Here is a 5,458-nt window from a genome sequence, read left to right on the forward strand (position 1 = left end):
AAAGTCATAACCCAACATATTTGTGACCCATTTTTCTATTCTTCTAAAGATAATATTTGTTCTAAAAAGTATTTAAGACTATCATGGTCCATTTTTACCTTGAAGTGTCTTCCCATTAGGTAAGGTCACCATTTCTTAAGTGCATATAATATTGCAAACATTTCCTTCTCATAAATAGCTTTCTTGACATGTAGTTGTAAGAATACCCAATCACCTACATCAACACTTCTTTCACTGCGTTGTTGATCTTCCCGTTGTTTCATTTGATTCTGCACGAAAGTGGCATTATCCTTTAAAAGTTGGAGAACTTGTTGTTCATGCTCGATGTGATCTTTCACTGCTTGAATCTTTTTCTTCTTGATATGTCCTTCTATCTTGAGAGTTTGAGGAGTCGTAATTTATTCCAATGCATTACAAGATATGGTTGGATTCATTTCTTAATGCTCGATGTGATCTTTCACTTCTTGAATATTTTTCTTCTTGATATGTCCTTCTATCTTAATAGTTTTAGGAGTGGTAATTCCAGCCAATGCATTACAAGATATGGTGAGATTCATTTCTTCTTTCTTGATGTGATCTTTCACTTATTGAACCTTTTTCTTCTTGATATGTCCTTCTATCTTGCGAGTTTGAGGAGTGTTAACTCTTTCCAATGCTTTACAAGATATGGTCGGATTCATTTATTTTTTCTCTGGGGTTGGTTCCTGGTGTATATCCTCTTCTTTTGATATTTCTTGATCCTTTTCTTCCTCCTCTTCATAATCTATGTAAAATAATTTCTTCTCGGCACACTTATGACCTTTAGTGTATTTGCTATCACAATTGTAACAAAGCCCTTTTTCTCTTTTATCTTCCAATTGTTGTCATGTAAACCTTGTAGGTTGTGGAAGGCTAAGAGGAAAAATACTTCCATTATTATAGTTGTGAGTGGTGGGATTCCTTGTTTCCATAATTTCTCTTTTAATTTTTCTTTCCAACCTGAATGCCTGCTCTAATGAATCAGGGTCCCAATGACAAACCTCATGTTGAATGTTATCCTTTAAAGTCCCTATGAAGACATCAATCCTTTGCTTCTTTGAAATATCATTTACCCTTATATTCAATTTTTGAAAGTCCTCAACATGCTCTACCATTGAACCCTTTTGTTCGCGATTTATCAAATGGCTAAAGAAGGTGTTACTCTTTGTATCCTCATAATGTGCTATCATTTCTTCCATGAAAATTGAACAAGTGACAATTGTTTTACGAGAACAAAGCCCTTTATACCATAAAAATTGATTTGGTTCTAAATATAAAGATGCAATATGTACCTTTTGTAAAGTTGAACCTCATGTAGATCAAAATATTGCTCCATCTGTACCGGATCATTGCCATCAAACTTCCTCATGTCGGCTTTTCTTGATTTTAAGAGCTTGATCTTGAAACGACTGTAACTTGCTAATTTTAGATCTCCAAGTTTTGAAATTGTGTCCTGCAGTAGCCCTCTGATTCCTCTTTCTAATCCTGCAAGTTTGATCATAATATGATTCTCCAAGAAAACGTTATGCCCAATCTCCTAAGATGACTTGATTATATAATGTTTTAGTAGAGAAAACTTGTACGACATGCCACGTGTCATTGTTTCGACCTTCAGATCTGAAAAATATACACAGAAAGCTACAGTCTGTCTTCTTTCTATAACTGCTTACAAAATTTCAATTTGTTTCTCAGAGAAAACGTTATGATGATTTTCCCAATGTCACTTATTTAGAATGTAATTTGGGAGTCTGCGAAAACCCTAAATTCCTCAAATTATATCTCCGAAAATGTAGCAAGAAAAGATCTGAGATTCAAATCTGAGCTTCACAAACCTTTAGGCTCAAATGAGTTTTAATTTTAGAGTCTGAACCTTTGTAGAAACAATACTACAACAAAAATTCCATGATGACCTGTTTGAGATGAAATTCTGGAGCTTGCAAATACCCTAACTTCCTCAGATCATATCTCCGAAAATATAGCGAGACAACATCAGAAATTTGGACGTGAGGTTTAGACCGATATCTTCTCAAATTGGTTTTCCTTTTAGCTTTTGAAACTTTGTAGTGCAAAAGTTATAGAGAAAATGTCACAATGACCTGTTTGGAGTAGTGAAACCCTAGAATCCAAAGCTCTCATACCAAATGTTATGAAACCAGCTCACAAAAAGATAGGAAAGATAGATCAACACCTTAGAAATAAGCCTCTTCGAGGGGCAACCTCCTTTACATTACACAAATGAACAATTCTTAGATGATACAAATGACAAGACCTCCTTTCTATATATAGGAGTCTAAGGGGTCATAATATAATCAGAGCTGACATAACAATAATAATGTAAGGGCACAATAATAACAATAGTGGGCTTCTATGGGGCACAATAATAACAATATGGGGACTACATGGGCACAACAATATAATAAGGGGGTTGTATTAATAACAATAAGGGGTTACACTAGTAGTATAGGGACCTAACATGCCTCCAACACATGCTTTCCTCTATTATAAGTTTATTGATAGTTTATTTTGCTAAATGTCAATCTCTATACTTCACACTTCCAACTGTCCAATTTCAAGTTTTGGAATTGAGTTCATTGCTACTCTTTAACATGCTCAAATATCCACCTTTAAATATTAGATTTTAATGCCTGAAGAAAATATTTGTACTTGTTACAATTGTTGCCAATAACTTTGTGGTTCATTAAAATATACCAAATACAAATTAAATTATAACTGACTCAAGCAACACATGATGGCCTAAAGAAAACTATAAATGATGTAACCATACCAGAACTCAATTAATAATCTTCCACCAACACAACTTATAAATCAATCTATCTGGGAACACACTACCAGTTAAATCCAATGTATAGCATAAGCATCAAAACTCATACATTCACATTAGGCATAAGCAGCAAAAATATCCAATAGAATATAAATCAATGTAAAACCTAATTCACCCAAACATGATAAAGTTGCATCCGAACAAATTCCATCCAAAATGAATAAATTAACACACCCTATTGTTTAAGCTAGGATAGGATAAATACAAAGGCCATGCTTCCATATAAATTTGTGGTTCATTAAAATATACCAAATACAAATTAAATTATAACTGACTCAAGCAACACATGATGGCCTAAAGAAAACTATAAACGATGTAACCATACCAAAACTCAATTAACAATCTTCCACCAACACAACTTATAAATCAATCTATCTGGGAACACATTACCAGTTAAATACATTGTATAGCATAAACATGAAAACTCGTACATTCACATTAGGCATAAGAAACAAAAATATCCAACAGAATATGAATAAGTGCAAAACCTAATTCACCCAAACATGATAAAGCTGCATCCGAACAAATTCCATCCGAAATGAATAAATTAACACACCCTATTGTTTAAGATAAGATAGGATAAATACACAAGCCATGCTTCCATATACGTCGATGGCATGGACCACCCTTTTCTTAAATAAATGTCCTCTAAGAATGAATCAATTGCAGAGCAGAATGATAGTTACAATAAGAAAATAGTTTATGAAATTTGGAGTAAAGACTAAGGACTTACGAAGTGGAAAAGCCAATGCACACAAAACCATAATGAAAATAAAAAAGTAAGCAAAACTGTGAAGAACTCTAAAAGTTAAGAAAACACTTAAAGACACACAAAACCCTAAACCTGCAAAACCTTAAACCTACAAAACCCTTTGAAATGCAACGAGAGACTCACCAAACGCAAAGTGATTGAAACTCCAAGAGAAAAAATAACAAAAATTCCAATAGGAAGGTGAGGTGTTGAAAAACACAGAAGGTGAGGTGTTGAAAAACATAGTGGCAATGGTTGTTAGGTTTTTTCCTACCGGATATGCGTAGAAGCCATGTCCAATCGTCTTCCATGTCCAAACCTTCTCTAGAGCTCACCAAACCTGCAACCAACTTGGAAAACATGAAGAAAGTAGGAAATTAGCCAATGGCATAAATATTCAAAGACAATTTGAAACAAAAACCATAAAAACTTGTAAATTACCTGTAAATTTACCTTCAACCTGTAAAAGTGACTTTCACTTATTTATAAAAGTGAGTCACATATTTTTTTTTTTTTTAAGTGAGATAATTAGATTAAGTTTGGAGGGGTGGGTGTGTGTTTAAATGTAACATTATCATTCATTTCCGCACATTCACACACTTCATCGACATCTTCAACAACTTTTCTTCAAAAAGCCATAACTTCTTCATCCGGAAGCCGTTTTCAGAGCTGTTTTCTTTAATCATCCTAATTTTTCGAGACCTTTCCATTGGAACACTTAATTTCAGCATCTACAGCTTTAGTTTCTATTAAAATGTAAAGTCCATGGTTATTCTTGACAACACCAACTACTTCCAATGGTGGTCCTACATTGTGGATTTACTTGGAATTAAAGGTCTTTACAGAATAGCCTCAGGCCAAGAAACCAAACCTCAAGATGAAGATAAGGCAACCAAATGGGAAAATAGGCAAGATCAAGCACGTGGGTTGATAGGGATGTCTATTTCTCCATACCTTAGATTCCATATTACAGAACTTGATACTCCTAATGAAGCAATGAAACGACTCACTAAAGTTTTTGAATTAAAAATGAAATTAGAGCCCATCAACTCAAAAATGAGTTTCTTACATTGGACCCCAATAATTTTTCTTCCATTGAAGATTTTTTGTCCAAGTTCAAGACCCTTATACTTCTCTTGGAAGGTGTTAAGGTTAAGAAAGAAAATGGTAGCCTTTTCTATTCCATTCTTACTAAGTTGGGACCAGCCTACTCTGTGTTTGTTTCCACCTTCCATTCTACTAGAGAAGCCTTTATTTCTCAAGGACAAGACATAAGTCCCCCTCTTTTGATGCCTTTTGTGATAATTTAATAAGAGAACAAGAAAAGCTCTTATATCTTGGTCTTCTTAATCTTGGAAACTCTTCTAAGAAAGCCTTAGCCATCGAGCAGCAACCAAATTCAAAGAATTCTAAAAAGCAGTATCCTAAAAAGAATGGTCCTAAAGCAAACAAGGGTCCTAAGCAATTTCAGTCTCAAAATGAAAAATAATTTCAATTAAATGATAAGGCAAATAAAAACAAAGGGAAGAAGATTGATAGACATTGCCACTTTCGTAATCGAAGTGGCCACATAGAATCCAAGTGCTTTAAGAATATGGAAGCCTTGGAAGCAATAATGAAGAAGCATAACATCCATTTGGAGAACTCTTCAACTTCAACTTCATCTTGAGGAATAACACTTTCTGCATGTGGTTTTCAAGCATCTCGGTCTGGTTATGCACTAAATGTATCTTATTCTTCTCACTCTAATGAGTGGCTCATTGATTCTGGAGCTTCTTATCACATGGACAAAAACAAAGCCATGTTTTCTTGTTTAAATGATTGTAACACGAAAAATATATATGTTG

Source organism: Pinus tabuliformis, chromosome 1_1 (genome assembly GCF_031772625.1).
Source record: "Pinus tabuliformis cultivar Carrire ecotype Pingquan chromosome 1_1, CPIR1, whole genome shotgun sequence".
NCBI lineage: Eukaryota > Viridiplantae > Streptophyta > Pinopsida > Pinales > Pinaceae > Pinus > Pinus tabuliformis.